Consider the following 16,950-nt stretch of genomic DNA (forward strand, 5'->3'; position numbering starts at 1 on the left):
TGTTTCTATAGACCCATTAAGTTCCAATCATATTGTGATTCTTTGGTCTCTCTACTAGTTTCCATACTTGATTTCTAGTGAAGTTGTTCAATTCTTCATGCATAGCATTCACCCAATCAACATCCATCAATGCTTCTTCTATCTTCTTTGGTTCAATGGATGACACAAATGAGAAGTGCTCACAAAATGAAGCTAATCTTGATCTTATTTGTACACCTCTATAAATATCTCCAATTATAGTGTCCAATGGATGATCTCTTGCAATATTGGTTGGTTGTAGTATAGGAACATTGCTTGCACTTGCTTGATCATTAGATTGAGATGATGTACTAGCCACTTGAACTTCTTCATTGTCACGAGAGCCACTTGAACTTGCTTGATTAGTGTCAACTTGCATATTTGAGTTAGAGAGTACTTGCACTTGATCATCTTGTTCATCAATCACTTGCCTAGGCCTCAATTCACCAACATCCATGTTCTTCATGGCATTTGAAAGTGGAATGCCTCTAACATCTTCAAGATTTTATTATTATCTTGGGAACCCTTGGTTTCATCAAATTCAACATCATGAACCTCCTCAAGAGTACCACTTGCCAAATTCCAAACTATAAAGGCTTTGCTAGTGGTTGAGTATCCAAGCAAGAATTCTTCATCACATTTCTTGTAAAACTTGCTCAATCTAGTGCTTTTCTTCAAAATGTAGAATTTGCTACCAAAGACCCAAAAATATGCAATGTTGGGCTTTCTACCATTCAAGAGCTCATATGGTGTCTTCTCCTTCAAAGGGTGACAATAGAGTTGGTTGCTACAATAGCAAGCTGTGTTGATTGCTTTGGCCCAAAAGGATTGACTCATGTGACACCCCTGGTGTCAGTTTTAAGTTAAGCAGTAGATTCAGTCTCATCCAAGCAAGTCAGAGGATGATTATGAGCTTTAATTTGACACCTGGCAAGTGGTGACAGATGTGGGGTCAAACTCTTTCAAATGAGACCTAACTTAAACTTTTCAAAGGCAAAGACAAAACTCTTTTGTTCAAAAGTAAATTTTATTTCAAAATGTGCATGAGTAGTTTTAATCATGTCTTTTCCTATGCATCACCAAATCATGAATATATTCTAGTCACATGAAAAGTTGCATGATCTTTTGGATCAAAAAGTTATATGAAATGATAATTTTCACTTTGCTTAAAAATACTTTTGTTAATTGAGTAGAAACATATGATGTCAACTAAACGTTGCATTCATGTTCAAACAAGTCTAATTTAACTCTTGAACAAAAGTTAGTTAGGGTTTATATTTGGAAAATGTGAAATGCTAAAAAATAGTTAAACTCTAGTTTAAACCTTTTCATGTTGTTGCTTTGGTCAATATAGAACTTTGGTTTCTGTTCTAGTTTTGAGGTTTGGCCTTTAATAAAAGTTGCAGTTTAGTTTATGTACAGCGAATTTTGTTTTTGGACCCAAGCCTAAATCAGCCTCTAACCTGTCCAACCAGTGATCACAAGTTTGAATGCAGTGTTGTTTTAGATTTCCAAAAATCTTTCCAAGTCCCTGAATATCAGTTATTAAGCTCAATATTTGGTGAATTATTAAATCAATTTTTAGAAATAAAATTTGCTCAACTTTGCTTCTATGAATTGGCGTGATGTTTGCACTTTGATATTAAGCTATTGGTTTGATTGTTTGATCAATGTTTGGCTATTAATTAATTGCCCAAAGTAGCAAATCAATTCATTTGTAGAAATATAAACTGAATGCAGTTTTTTAGTTTCAGGGTTAGGTTTTCAAAATTCAAACCTTCCAAACTATCAAGTTTCTATGGATACTCATTTAAGCAGTGTTGGAGATCCCTTTTAGTTCTACAACTTTTAGTAATGGAGTTTTAACCTAGGATGAATGGTTTGAGAGAAAAATAGAGAGGGAGAGGCATTGTCAGTTGGTGAGCAGTGGCCGGTCGGTAGCAGCCTGCTTGGCTGCTACGCCGCCGCCGATGGCCACCTTTTCGGCATTTCGCCATTTAGGCCACGCCATCACCACGAATAGGGGCTAAGATGCACTGGTGAACTTGGAGAAGCCTTGCCATGCCCAATTAATGCTCCCAACGCCGGCAACTCCTCCTTTGCTTCCTCCTCTATTGCAGCCACCCTCCTCTGCTCGCCAATCAAATTCATCGGCACCGTTCAACCCCCGCTCAATTTGTTGCACCAGCAGCTACGCCATGCATTGCCCTTCCTTCCCCACCTAGTTGTGTCATGCCTCATCGTAAGGTGAGCACTCCTAGCCCAATGCTGCTACCATGGGCGTCATGGCCGCTGAGCTCACGCTCGTCGTGGCCAGCGCGTCCCTATCTTCCATTTTCTTCTTCTCCTTCTTGTTTTAGCATCACTAGGAACCGCTATTGCTTAACCGCTTAACCGTTGAATGTTTCAAGCATCGGCTTCACTGGAACACCATGCGCAGTTGCCGTGTTCTAGATGCCATGTCGCCATGTGCGTGGCCATGCCTCGTTGTAGCCCCGTCGAGCCTTAACCCTAACCCCTAGATCCCCGTGCGAGCTCCCTGGAGCCCATGCTCGTGGCCACCGGCCAAACCTTGACTAGAGACGGTGAGTCCATCACCGCTGTCGTGGCTTAGCACCACCATGCCACCCCTAGTGCCGCCACCTAGCCTAGGAGTCGAGCACCCCACCTTAATCTACCTCATTAGATGCGGAGTGAGATGAGGAGTCCAACGGTGGTGGTCCCATCGCCGGCAACCTCACTGACGGTGAGCTATCGCCTGTTGACCAGGAGGCTCTGCTCTGTCCCTATGGCAAGTGGGGCCATGCTGACCGAGGGTCCTGCGCATCAGTCTCTCTGGGTGCATGGACCGGGTGCGCCTAGCGGCAGTTAGGGTGGTTTTTGTTGTTTTCTTTTTTAGAATTTGTTTCAAACTTGTAAAATTTATAACTTGAGCTAGGGAGATCCAAATTGGGTGAAACTAATTTTATTAGTTTTGTCTTGTTGTGCTCTACATGTTAGAATCATAAAATTTGCTGTTTAAACTTTTTATTTACTATTTTTATAGAATAATACCTTTTTAGCTTCCAAAAATGATATCTTGGGCCATAAGTATCAAAAATTCATGAAACCAATTTTCATGGTTTTCTAATGACTTACTCCAGCTCAGAAAAACATAATCTCCATTGTTTGACCAACTTTTATATGTTGTACTATTTTCCTAGTAAATTGTATGTTTAACTTGTATTGTTTGTATCCTAAATTTTGTGTGTGTGTATATATATATATATATATATATATATATATATATATATATATATATATATATATATATATATATATATATATATGTGTGTGTGTGAGGAAATTTAGGTGATATGCTATTCACAGCATATGTGTGCTGCTGTATTTTTCTAGGAATTAAATTTATATAGCAGCTGGCCTTTTTCCTTTTTGTACATTGTTAATTATATAAATATAAGATGAATATTCTAATGATAGAAAAGGAATGTAATTTCAAACTTATCTATGCATGCTACTTGATGCTTGCCCAACTTTTTGCTTTTTGATAAATGATTGATGATCATGCTATGGTGTTTTGTGAACCCCCGTTGATATGCTAAACATATTTGAAACTAGTATGTTTTATGTGAATTAGAATATTTGCCTTCTCTACCGGAAAAGAGATATGCACCTACTCAGTAAAAAGAATTAAAATTTGATTACCATCTTGCCATTTCTATGATGTATGTTTAGTAGTAGAACCTTGATCAAGATTGACATGGCTAAATTTAGTGTTACCCACATCAACCCTAGTGCTTTTGTTTGATACTAAACTTAATTAGTTCTCGATAGATAAATGTTACGGTGTTGTCTTATTGCTATATTAGCATGACAAATTTGTGTGATGTTTAGTTGGCACCTTATTCATTCATGTCACTAGGTCAATTTTGTTATGACCTTATACTTGTCCTTGTTTGCAATTGCGTGATGTTTTGGTTTTGCTCTTTCTCATATGCATGCATTGCATCTTTGCATATATTATATAGGTACGCTAGATGTATGACGAAAGGGTGAAGAATGTGGTGCTGAAACCAACCAAAAGGCGATGTTGGTGAACGGATCCAGAAGATAGGAGGACCCCGGGAATACATGTCAGGCAAGAGATGCTTGCCAAGCGAATATCATCTAACAAACACTGACCTAGTGTTGAACCCCAGACAAGCCCCAGAGCATTCTAAGCCTCCTACCTCTCTTTTAAAATACACTTGAGTTTATATTTTGTATTGTGCATTAAATATAGGAGTTGAATTGAAACCCATTGTTGCATGTCTTACGTTGTCTACAATATATATACATGTATCCTTACTAGTATGTATAGGTCGCTCTATGCTTAGCTATGCTTAGACTGGTAGAAGTCGGGTGATTCATGTCGCCTACGAGACATAGGTGGCTACTCTGACATGGTTGGCTATATTTGCTATCGTAGAAAAGAACCAGGTGATAATGGATAACTGGAGACCGAACGGGATCCGGTGCTATTATGGTTGTTGTTGATGCCGGCAAGACATGTATTCTTTGATCCCATCTATGTCATTTAAGGACTGCTTCGTTGTTGGACCTTGGTTGAGATTGAAGGTACCAAACACATAACAGGGGCCTGAGTTATAGATGAACGTGAAGCCAACTAGCTCATTCGGGCTGAGTATATTAGACCGTTAGCATTACTGGGAGGAGAGCCTGAAGGAAGGGGACTAGTCCAAGACCATGTTTGCTATGGGCTTCGAGCTTTGGGCAATTCATGTGAGGATGCAAGATCATGAGTTTTGCGAAATGGTCCCGACTCACCGCCAAATGGAGCGAACGGTGACCCACGCGAGCTAATGTGGGCTCATATGGGTGTGTGTTTGGGATTGCTCAGCTAGATGTAATCGATTCAAATTGTCGTCTCTCCTAGATAGTGAGAAACTCATACCTTGCTCCGGCAGTCGTAGTAACTAATAAAACATGATGGTTCTGTTGATCATGATAATTGAATATGGTTACTATTGTGATACTTATTAATCAAATGATTGTTACAAGATATGCAAACTTAGCTATAATTGGCTTCACTGAACTTGATGCTAAAATATTAAAAGTAAGAACTTACATAGTAAGCACTTTTGCAAAAGATTATGATATCCAACTAGCTCCACAAAATAAACCATGCATATCCTAGGAATCTTGATTTTTCTCCTATCGGGCAAGTCTTGCTGAGTACAATTGAGTACTCAGGGTTTTATCCCACCCTATTGCAGGAGAAGTGCTATGTCTGTTGAAGGTGGTGACTAAGTGCCGGTGGGCTCGGCTATTCTGTATTTGCTTCTCATATATGCTTTTGTTGGAGGGTGTCATCAAAGCTAGCAATATGATTCAAAATTATGATTTGGTAATCATTTCAAAGTTATGTTGTTTTAACCTATTGGATTTGAAACTGAACTTATATTAATTACTTATGACCCTATTGTAATATTATTTTCGCTGCAACTCTATGTATGTGATATGTATTTGCTTAATCAAGTACGATCTTGGTTGTGAAGTTGATTTATCGAGGCCTTCATGGTACTCGATGGACTACCGGGTTTATATAAGTGACGGTATGCGTGTGTCAACGTGTTTAACGGGGACAGTCATACTTAATATTGTATAAATTGGGCGGTTCTGCCACAACTCACATTGTACTCACTAAGCATGGACCTTGCCATGTCAATAAGTGTTCTATTCTTTCTCTCAACAAGGCCATTTGATTGTGTAGTGTACTTGGCCAAGAATTAATGTCTAATTCCAAAATCATCACACAACTCATCAATTCTTGTGTTCTTGAACTCACTACCATTGTCACTTCGAACTCTCTTGATGGTTGTCTCAAACTCATTGTGAATGCCCTTGACAAATAATTTTAATGTTACAAACACATCACTATTGTCCACTACAAAGAATGCACAAGTGTATCTTGTATAGTCATCCACTATCACAAAGCCATATTTGTTTCCACTAATGCTAGTGTATTGTGTTGGCCCAAACAAATCCATGTGCAATAACTCAAATACCTTGCTAGTGCTCATTATGCTCTTCTTAGGATGGGTGTTTCCAACTTGTTTGCCGGCTTGACTAGAGCTACAAAGCTTATCCTTCTCAAACATAACATCTTTCAAGTCTCTAACCAAGTCATGCTTAACCAATCTATTCAATTGTTTCATTCCAACATGACCAAGCCTTCTGTGGCATAACCAACTCATACTAGATTTAGTGAACAAGCATGTTAACATTGTGCTTCACTAGCATTGAAATCAACCAAGTATAGATTCTAATATCCAAAGCCTTTGAAGATCAAATTAGATCCATCTATACATATTATCTCTACATCATCTAACCCAAATATGCATTTGAATCCAAGATCACATAATTGAGCCACGAATAGCAAATTGAAGTTCAAGCTCTCAACTAGCAACACCTTGGATATGCTCATGTCATTGGATATTATAATTTTACCAAGCCCTTTGACCTTGCCTTTGCTATTGCCACCAAATGTGACACTATCATAACTATCATTGCTATTGGTGTTGATTGAGTTGAACATTCTTGCATCACTGGTCATGTGTTGAGTGCACCCACTATCAAGAACCCAATGTCTTCCTCTGGCTTTATAATTGACCTACAAAAGAAGATTAATTCCTTTTAGGTACCCAAACTTGCTTGGGTCCTTATAGGTTAGTTACTAAGCTCTTTGGCACCCAAATGGCTTTCTTCTTTGAGCCTATCCATGGTGCCACTACTAGGGATGTGTACATCAATGATGCTCTTCTTTCGTCACTAAAGACTCCAAAATCGTCACATATATTATTTTATGATGAATTTGTGACGATATGGTATTCGTCATTGAATGCGCGTCATATTTTACCTACCATGATGAATCGTGTATTTTCATCATAGATGTGCATTTGTTCTATGACAAAATGGTCGTCGTCATAGAAGTGTATTCTTTCTATGACGAAATATTTTCATCATTGATATAGCCCCTTTTTCGTCATGACTTGCCATCTATTAGGCGGCCAGACGACGTCTGCCACGCTGGCAACTGACATGTCTTGTCCATGTGGCGCGTCCACATTGCAGGTGACGTGTCCGACCACGTGGCAGCTGACGTGGCCAGTGATGTGGATGGTCCACGTGTCCACTTTTTATTGGGCCACAAGGTTGGCAGCTGACGTGGCCAGTGATGTTGATGGTTCACGTGTCCACTTTTTATTGGGCCACAAGGCTTGCTGTGATAGGTTCTCATTTTTGTCACTAAAGTAAATAGAAATTCGTCACAGAATCAATTACCAAATCGTCACAGAAAGGTCAGATAATTCATCAGAAGTGCACATGCTGATTTCATTACAGAATGCAAATAATACTAGAATGACCAAAAGCTTCCATAAATTAACAGATCCAGTATTCCAATGACCAACAACTTAATCAACAATTCTAAACTCGGTTCACATAACTCACTAGACATCAAATTGAACTACTAGTTTCATCTCAGTTCACATTAACATCACAGGAAATAATAAAAAGCTGCCAACCACCAGCAACATAAGTTACTACATAAACAAAATCACCAGCAGACCCCTTGCTTAATGAACCAGCAGCTACGAGCAGCGCTCATGTCGAAGAAGCATTGTTGATGGCCAAGATACGCTTGAGCAGTGCATTGTTCTCCTCCATTGCCTTGTTGTTTATCTCTGTCAACTTCTTGTACTCCTCCATCTCCTTTTGTGTCCTCACCAGCTTTTCCTCAGCTTCTTCACTTCTCTTCTTGAGTTCATCGATTTCACCTTGTACAGCAGCCGTAGCTTCAGCTGCTAGTTGCTCCCGAAGCTCGCTTTCATTTGATGATGATGATTTGGAGGATGGCACTGGTTTGATGCCAACACTCTTTAGGAAAAGGTTTGAGCTGTTTTGGGAGAGCACCTGGGACACAACCTGCACACTGGACACTGTTGTCTCACCTTCAGCAACAGGTTCTGTCCTCAAAGCTTCCATATTTGACTGAAACAGCAATGACCCATCATTAGTTGATACTTATTGCATTAATTTGAGGAGGAAATATCACACAAGATGTATTTTAAAAAATAAAAACCTATGTTGCATTGACAAACTGATGCCAAATAGGTATGCAATCATGAGTCATTTATTTGTTGTCAGGTAACTGAATACAAGTAGAAGTCAACAACATAGGATTATTATTTAGCAAGTATGTCTAGCTATATTGGATTATGACCATTTTTGAGCAAAAGACAGAATACAAAATGTTTGAAACAAGACATATTATCCAATTAATGAATAGTTGTTGGCACAGCGAAATAGATGTCGTGACTTACAACTGCTTCTCTTGCTAGTTCAGTCAGACCATGTTTGGAGCTGGTATGGCAGGTCTTGAAGGCCTCCACCACATCAAGTTCTTCATTTTGTTATGTGCTTGGTTCTGCATTGTTTTTCTTCTTTTTCTATTTCATAGATAATCAATTACAACAAAGTTTTCTCAGATGAAATGCAAAACAAGTTGTTTAGTGCAAATATGTACAGGGTACTCTTTACTTACATATGCATGTAAGTGTGCCACATAGCTGCGAGAACCCATAGCTTGATGATACTTGACTTTACGGCGATTCTGCTTGTTCTTTTCACTTGATTCCTACAAGATAACGAACATGTCAGATGAGATCATAGGTTTAAAATGAGAAGATCCTTTGGAAACTGAATGAGAAAGAATATATGAGAAGATACCCAAACCATGTTTTTTGGATCAGACCACTTTGCAACTAGTGCCTTCCACTGTTCATCAGTCATGCATGCAACTAGAGAAGTTGTCCTAATCTCATTTGCAGGTACACCATTGAAGTATTTATTCTTGAGCCGATAACGCATTTGTCGCACCCCAGAGCGCAGCATATCGGTGCAAGCTTCCTCTGTTGGCTTGTCGTCAGGGTTAATGGCCAAGCGCCCCTAGTCATATGACAATTCCATATTTAGTTAGTCAATTAAGGTTAAACAGATATACATGTTAACCATAGAAACAGTAATGCACTTACAGACAGCTTTCCCACAAAGTTTTTGTAATATTGATCGTCTCTCTTGTATTCTTTCCAATGAGGTAGGACAAGAACCTTATCCCGAATGATGACACTAGCCTCAGATGTAAACTTGGCTGCTTGAACAGGTTCATGAGGCCTTCTTTTGCCTTCAGCAATAGCTATGGGCATTCTCCTTCTCATAGCTTTTGTCATCCTGTCCAGCTATGTTCCCTTGGTGGGTGGCCTGGGTCTCCTTGGGGCTCGCTGTGCAGGAGCTACAAAATAGAATTTGCATTAAAATGATTTAGTTTCATGCAGATAAGAAAAACAGATGACATATTTGAATGACAAAGAAACTATAACTTGCCTTCAGTGTCTTCCTCTCCAGCTACATTGTCTTCATCAGCACCTGTACTGTCTTGAGCACCAGCTCCACTGACTTCCTCTATAGCTGTATTGTCCTGACCACCAGCTCCATTGCCTTCCTCTGCATCCGTATAAGACCTTTGTGGTGGTATTTCATCATGACCATCTGTAGGATCCTCTACATTCTGGCCAACTCTCGCTGAAGGTTGAAGCCTTTTTGATGATCTTGTTTGGGATTTAGGAGTTTGCACCTATGATCCTTGAGATGCCCTCACTCTCTTACTAGCCCTAACTCCTGGCGCCATGGTGGGACCTATCTTCTTCTTCTTTGAAGCTAGGACTTTCCGACTATACCCTAGAGGATACTGTGGAAAAAAAAATCAAGTAAGTCATGTGCATTAATAAGCAAGACCATATATTAAAGAACAGGTATGCAAGAAACAAGATGCATCTAAAAGCAAGGGCATATATTAAAGAACAGATTAAAAACATTCAAATGCAATACAAATATTCCCCATCTAGTACTTTGAAGATAGAAGAAGCACCTTAGTTGCCAGGGGTTGTGGCTGCACATCATATTCAGTGTCATCATCATCACAATCTCCTTGATCATCATCTTCAAGGAGATACTCCGATGAATTTGAATCTTCACTATTTGTTTTCTTGTTTGCTGATTTTCCCCCTTCTTTGATGCAGATTGTGATACAAAGTTATTAAATTTAGTAGATAGATTTTTCAGGCCGAATTCTTGCATCTTCTTTAAATTGTTCGCCACGCGTGTATCCCGACGTCTCTCATAATCAGTTTTTGGAGGTTCTTACAAAAACAAGCAAATTGTGTCTATTAGAAAATAAAAAGGAGTGAACTAAGTACTAAGAGGTAGTAATACTAGATGCTAGATAGATAAGAGGTAGGAGCTAGTAGTGCCTGCTGAAGAGCTAAGGGATAAGAGGTGATAGGTTATAGGAAACAAGTAATAGGTCAGAGGTAAGAGGTACAACTTTTTTTGTACTGAAGCACAAATACTCTAAATTATCTAAAAATTTTGAAGCTAGCTTGTACTGAACTACTCTTTTCCTATCAACACACATGCATGCACTCTGCTACTGCTTATTCCAGATCATTAAAATGGTCAAACAGACCACGCCAAAATCTATTTGAAGTCAAGAGTCACAGCTACTTTCAGAATTGTACTACAATTGCTTTCAGAAAACATCACTGCTGCTTCTATTTCAGACAGATACAAGTGCAAAATAGATTACTAATTGCACATCAATACATAAATACAGATCCAAGATTCAGAATACAATTTGACTGAATGGTTAGCAAACCAAGACTGGGTACTATTCATATGTAGCAGAGTATATAGCAACACACTTGTACAGGCAGATATGGGATAGTGGGTACTATTCATACAATTTGACTGAATGGTTAACAAACCAAGATTCATTCAGCAAAGCATTTCATTCAGGAACTAAAATAGATCAAGTTATCTTGCAAAAACAAGGACTGATTGTCTGACACACCAGATACAACTAAGTCTGAACTGAACCTACATTTTTATAGGCACATATGGGACAGTGCGTGGTAGTCCCACAGCTAGAGGCACTGCAAAAGAATTGCTTATGGAGCTAACTAGATACCAGGGCAATAGAATTGTACAACAGAATTCATCAATACAGAAGAGTTTTGCTTACCTTGTTCTTGTTCTGCAGGTCGCTTCGTACCTTGCCCCCTTGTTGCCACCATTGCGGTTGTGGCTAGGTTGCGGATGTAGACCAGGTGCTCATCATCGGTGGTCGTCAAAGGGGAAGCAACCCTGGTGCGGTGAACCCTAGTCGACGGGGAAGCAGATCCAGTGTGGTTGTGGCTAGGTTGTGGATGTAGACCAGGTGCTCGTCGTCGGTGGTCGTCAAAGGGGAAGCAACCCTGGTGCGGTGAACCCTAGTCGACGGGGAAGCAGATCCAGTGCGGCGCCGACCCACAATCCGACGGTGGTTAGGGTTAGGTTGAGGTGAGAAAGAGGTGGATGGGGCGAGATAGGTGCATGGGGCGATGAGAGAGAGGGGGATGCGGCGATTGATGTCGGTGAGGACGCAGCTCGTGGGCGGGGACACAGCTCGTCGACGGCGGTTGTGTCCTGGCAGTGGTGGATAGGGTTGGAGAAATGGGGGGAAGACAGAACGAGTGGCCGAGGAGGTGACGAGTGCGGGAAATGAGTAAATATACCGGTGTTTTTGGCGGAATTTTTTGACGAGGGAAATTGTTTTGGCGCCTTGAGGCGCGAGAGGTTGCGGTCTTTTTTTTGGCATTGCGGGATCTGTTTAACAAAGACTGCGCTCGAGAACTAATGAAACCACTTGAGTAGCGCAATGGTATGGCCCTTTGAGTTTGATCCCGACCTCCCAGGTTCGAACCCGATGATAGCCAATTTTTTTGGGTTTTTCAATTTTTGGGTTTTGTCATCATTTATTATGTTTATTCCTTTTTTTTATTTCTCCATGTTCATTTGAATGTTTTTAGTGTATGATCAAACTCAAAGACCTAGGATTTGAATCTTTTGAATGTTTTTGTCAACATTTATTGTGTTTATTCCTTTGAGTTGCACGACATAAAAATTTCTAAAAATTTGGATGGACACCTTATTTTAGTGTATGATCATGACATAAAAATAAGGTGATAGGATTTCGACAAAGTGGTATTATACATCTGTAAAGAACTTCAGTCCAGATATATGGAATCTCTATCGTACTTGCTCATAGTCTAAAACAACTAATAATACGTGACAGAGGGAGTATGCCGTTGGGAGGATGTGCATGACCACATTCTTAGAACCAATTGAAACTTTGTTGTCATCATTATACTCCAAAATGAGGTGTCCATGTAAGTTTTAAGATTTTTCTACCTTGCTTTAGGTATTGTACCTTTTAGCATTTAGTCATTCAACAAATAAGTACTCCCTCCGTTCCTTAATATAAGCCATATAGATTTCTAAAGAAAATTCCAAAATATAGGTACGTATCAGCTCCCACGCCGATTAGTTTGGAAACCTTTCCACCGTACATAGCACATGCCCCAACCAATCCCTTAGATTTAGGAAACAATCTGATTGGGAGAGAGAAGATGGCCTGATTTTCCTTTTTTTCCTCGGTCTCATATTCTTCCCCAAGCCGTGCGTTAATATTGGTGCTAAAAACTATATGGCTTATATTAAGGAACGGAGGGAGTACAATAATAGCTAAAAATATAGGAAGAAGTTTGAAAATAACTCAAGTATTTCATTTTTAATTTTTATGATATTTTTAATTTTTTAAATGTAACTCAAATATTTTATTTCTTAAAAAGATAAAATAAAATAATTACCTACAATAAATAATTATTTCTATTTTTTAAGTTGTCGATATAATTTGATTACAAATGAGTTATTATTGTATAACTTGAAATAGTTGAACTAATTAATCAAACTGTAAACTGAAATCATGATATTAAAGTTAGATATTTTTGTGGAACCTAGAAAATCAAAAAACTAATAAGATAGTGTCATATTATTGCTAATATTTAGAAAATCACATAACGTAATATCTAATAAAAAATGTTGCAAAACAAAATTGGCTACCACAGGGTTCGAACCCGGGAGCTTGATGTCAAACTCAAAGGGCCAGACCATTGCGCTATTCAAGTGGGTTCGTTAGTACTCGAGCGTAGTTTTAGATAAACTCTATGAGATCTGCATCGCCCGTGGATTCTACGCTGTCGATGCAGATCGGACAGCCGAGAAAGCGCTTTGGAGGATCAAAAACGGCGACGCGGCGTCGGCTCCCAAAACCCTAGCTCACTTCTCTTCGCCCTTTCTCTCTCAGTCCAGTGAGCGACAGAGCGCAGCCGAGAGCTCACAGCATTTGCGACGCGGGGTTGGTGGCTCCACCATGGCACCCCTCGCCAGCGCACGCGTGCGGCCGAAGCCACGCGCGGCACCGTCGAGCGGCACCACGGTGGTGCCCTTTGGCCTGAGCCTGAGGCGGAGATCCAGGCGGGCGCTAAAGCTTGAGGGCCGGTGCCTCAGGAGATCCAGGCGGCCGACGGCGGCGGCGGCTCGGAGGGCTGCTTGCGGTTGCATCTCGGGCTCGGTCTTGGAGGGCTCCAATCGGCCACTCGGCCTATACAGGTACCCTCACGGCCTCACCCTCACCCTCACCGTCTATTGCGCCCGCCACAGCGCACAAAGGCGCCACAGAACGCATCAAACAGACAGGGGTACAAAAAAATCGACAAAGATATGTTAATCATTTGAAAAAAAAAAGACAGCAGAAGATAATCAAAGAATAATCACTGAAGAATCATGCTAAGGTCTATTTAAACATCAACCAGAACATAGCAAGCTAACACTGATCACAGTTGGCACTCTGCACCAACCTGAATTTTCTCTAATCTATTTACCGCCTACACGATATTATGTGTATCAATACCTGGAGTCATTTCCAGCTTTTGACACAAAGTTCAGACCGCACACATTTCCTATTTTCAATACATAAATTCAAGTATGACTAACTTTAGGTAAGCCTTCACACCATTAGTACCCTTGGTAAGCGCATAGAAAGAATCAAGCTTAATTAAGGATACTTTAGCTTGTGATTTCTTGTTCATGTATTTTTGCTCTATGTGACCAACTTGCTTGCAACTAGTGCAAAACCGACCATTGTTCTTCACAAAACTAGTCTCGTGAGGAGCAAAGGTCACCTTGCCTTTCTTGGGGGTATAGCTCAATCTCTCTTTATAGAGAGAAGCTCTGTGGCTACCCAAGCACATAAGCAAGCAGTCCTCTCCACCATAGGTTTTGCCTAAGGCAAGAGTGAGCTCATTTACCTCCTTCTTGAGGGTCTTATTCTCAACCATTAGTGAGGCATCACAAGTGAAACCATCACTACTAGATGAGCTCAAAGTGGAAGTGCCACAAGAAGGGTTAGTGGGAGCCACAATGATAGGCTTATAGAAAAGATTCATCAATTATATCACAAGTTAAGCCCACATCACATGTTACAACATGCTCCTTCATATTTTGCTCATCAAGTAGAGAGGAATGAGCTTTTTCAAGCTTCTTATGAGCCGTGCCAAGCTTCTCATGGGATTCCTCTAGCCTCTCATGAGATGCATTGAGCTCATCAAAGGCTTGCTTAAGGGCTTTTAGTTCCTTATGCAAGTCTTTGCATTCCCTTCTCTTAATATTAAAATGTTCCTTGGCATCATCTAACATGTCAAGTAGTTCATCCTTAGTTGGTTCATCATCATCATCATCACAATCATTTTTATTGTTATCATGTTCCTCAACATCACACTCATCATCAGATTGTACCTTAGTGGCCTTAGCCATGAAGCATGTCAATAGAGTGTCGAAGATAGAAGGCTTCTCTTATATGGCAATGCTTGCAAGAGCTTTCTTCCTGGTGGTCTTGTCATCATCACTTGAGGAGGCAATACTATTCCAAGTGACCACATATGAACCACCCTTCTTCTTCTTCTTGAAGGTCATCTTGTCCTTCTCTTTCTTTTTCTTCTTGTCCTTCTTCTTGTTTTTCTTGTCATCATCATCATTGTCGCTATTGTATGGGCATTGAGTAACAAGATCATCCTTGCTTCCACACTTGAAGCACCTTCTTGATTCTTCCTTGTTCTTGGATGAAGACTTCTTCCTTCTAGCATGATAGCCCTTCTTCACCATGAACTTGCCAAATCTCTTCACAAAGAGAGCCATCTTCTCATCATCATCATCTCTATAGGTGTCATCGGTCATCACATCTCCCAACACTTGGTTTGGTGTCATGGTGTCTAAACCACTCCTCACTAGAATAGTGACCAATATGTCAAATCTTGATGGTAAGCATCTTAAGAACTTGTGGGAGAAGTCCTTGTCCTTCACCTCTTCTCCAAGTGCTTTAAGATCATTGACAAGCACTTGAAGCCTATGGAACATCTCTGGCACATTCTCATCTTCCTTCATCTTGAAGCTTGCAAACTTCTCCTTAAGAATGTATGCCTTTGCACCCTTCATGGTTTGAGTGCCTTCAAAGGATTCCTCCAACTTCTTCCATGTCTCATGAGCCATCTCAATGTTCTTGATTTGCTTCTCATCCAAAGCATCATGAATGGCACTAAGAGCAATATCTTTATTTTGAAGCAATACATCTTCAGCGGCGGTGGGAGCTTTGGAATTGGCAACCTCAATCTTGGCCTCCACCACCTTCCAAACCTTTCTATTGATGGACTCGATTTATGTTGTCATCTTCGCCTTCTAATAAGGATAGATGGAGCCATCAAATTAGGGTGGCTTCTTGGTGTTTTTGATTTGAGCCATTTTGACACCAAAGGTTGTTAAGCCTCAAATCGCGGTGACCACGGCTCTGATACCATCTGAAAGGTCCTAATGGCTAGAGAGGGTGAATAGCCTATAAAAATCTTTACAACAACACTAAGCAAAGTGGTTAGACAAAAAATGAGGCGAAGCAATACTTGCACTAGCCTACTAAAAATACAAGCTACCTACCACAATTCTAGTTTCTATAGTCTCTAAGCACACAATGCTAGGTCACTACCACTAAGTTAGTGAGCTCTCAAAGACTAACGAAAGAGCCTCACTAACCACTAGACCCGACACAAGCTAGCTCTTAAAACTAATTATACTAAAGAACTTAGCAACACTAGGAAAGTAAATACAAGTGAGGGTAGTGAAGATATACTGACATGGCAAGCGATGATCAATCACAAGAGAATCAATGAAATCCTTGGGACAAGATGACACAATGATTTATCCCTGAGGTTCACTTGCTTGCCGACAAGCTACATCATCGTTGTAGCGATTCACCCAATTGGAGGTTCATGTGCTAATAGGCATCACAAGCCAAACCTGTAATCGGGTGCCGCACAACCAACACAAAATAGGGATCCACAAGGTACGAGCAATTCACTAGAGTACATTTTGGCTCTCCACCGGGGAAAGGTCAAGAACCCCTCACAATCACCATGATCAGAGCCAAAGACAAGCACCTCCCTTCGCTCGATGATCCTCGCTGCACCAAGCCATCTAGGTGGTGGCAACCACCAAGAGAAACAAGTGAATCCCGCAACAAAACACGAACACCAAGTGTCTCTAGATGCAATCACTCAACCAATGCACTTGAATTCACTCCCAATCTCACAAAGATGATGAATCAATGAAGGAGATGAGTGGGAGGGCTTTGGCTAAGCTCACAAGGTTGCTATGTTAATGCAAATGACCAAGAGAGTGAGCTAGAGCCGGCCATGAGGCTTAAATAGAGGCCCCATTGAAATAGAGCCGTTAGGCTCCTCACTGCAGCACAACGCGGGGCGATAAGATGCGTAGGTCCGCTTAACCGGACACACAGCCCTAGTGTCTGATCAGCAGATGACTACCATGTGTCCCTCGCTGTAAACCTATGCTACTTGATCTCAATGGTCAACTCGATCGCGCGCTTAA

General features: G+C 40.6%; 1 pseudogene; it reads right to left on the bottom strand.

The window, feature by feature from the left end:
- Nucleotides 1-7,569: 7,569 nt before the first annotated feature.
- Nucleotides 7,570-11,210, bottom strand: LOC136451864 (uncharacterized; annotated as a pseudogene).
- Nucleotides 11,211-16,950: the final 5,740 nt, after the last annotated feature.

This window comes from Miscanthus floridulus, chromosome 5 (genome assembly GCF_019320115.1).
Source record: "Miscanthus floridulus cultivar M001 chromosome 5, ASM1932011v1, whole genome shotgun sequence".
NCBI lineage: Eukaryota > Viridiplantae > Streptophyta > Magnoliopsida > Poales > Poaceae > Miscanthus > Miscanthus floridulus.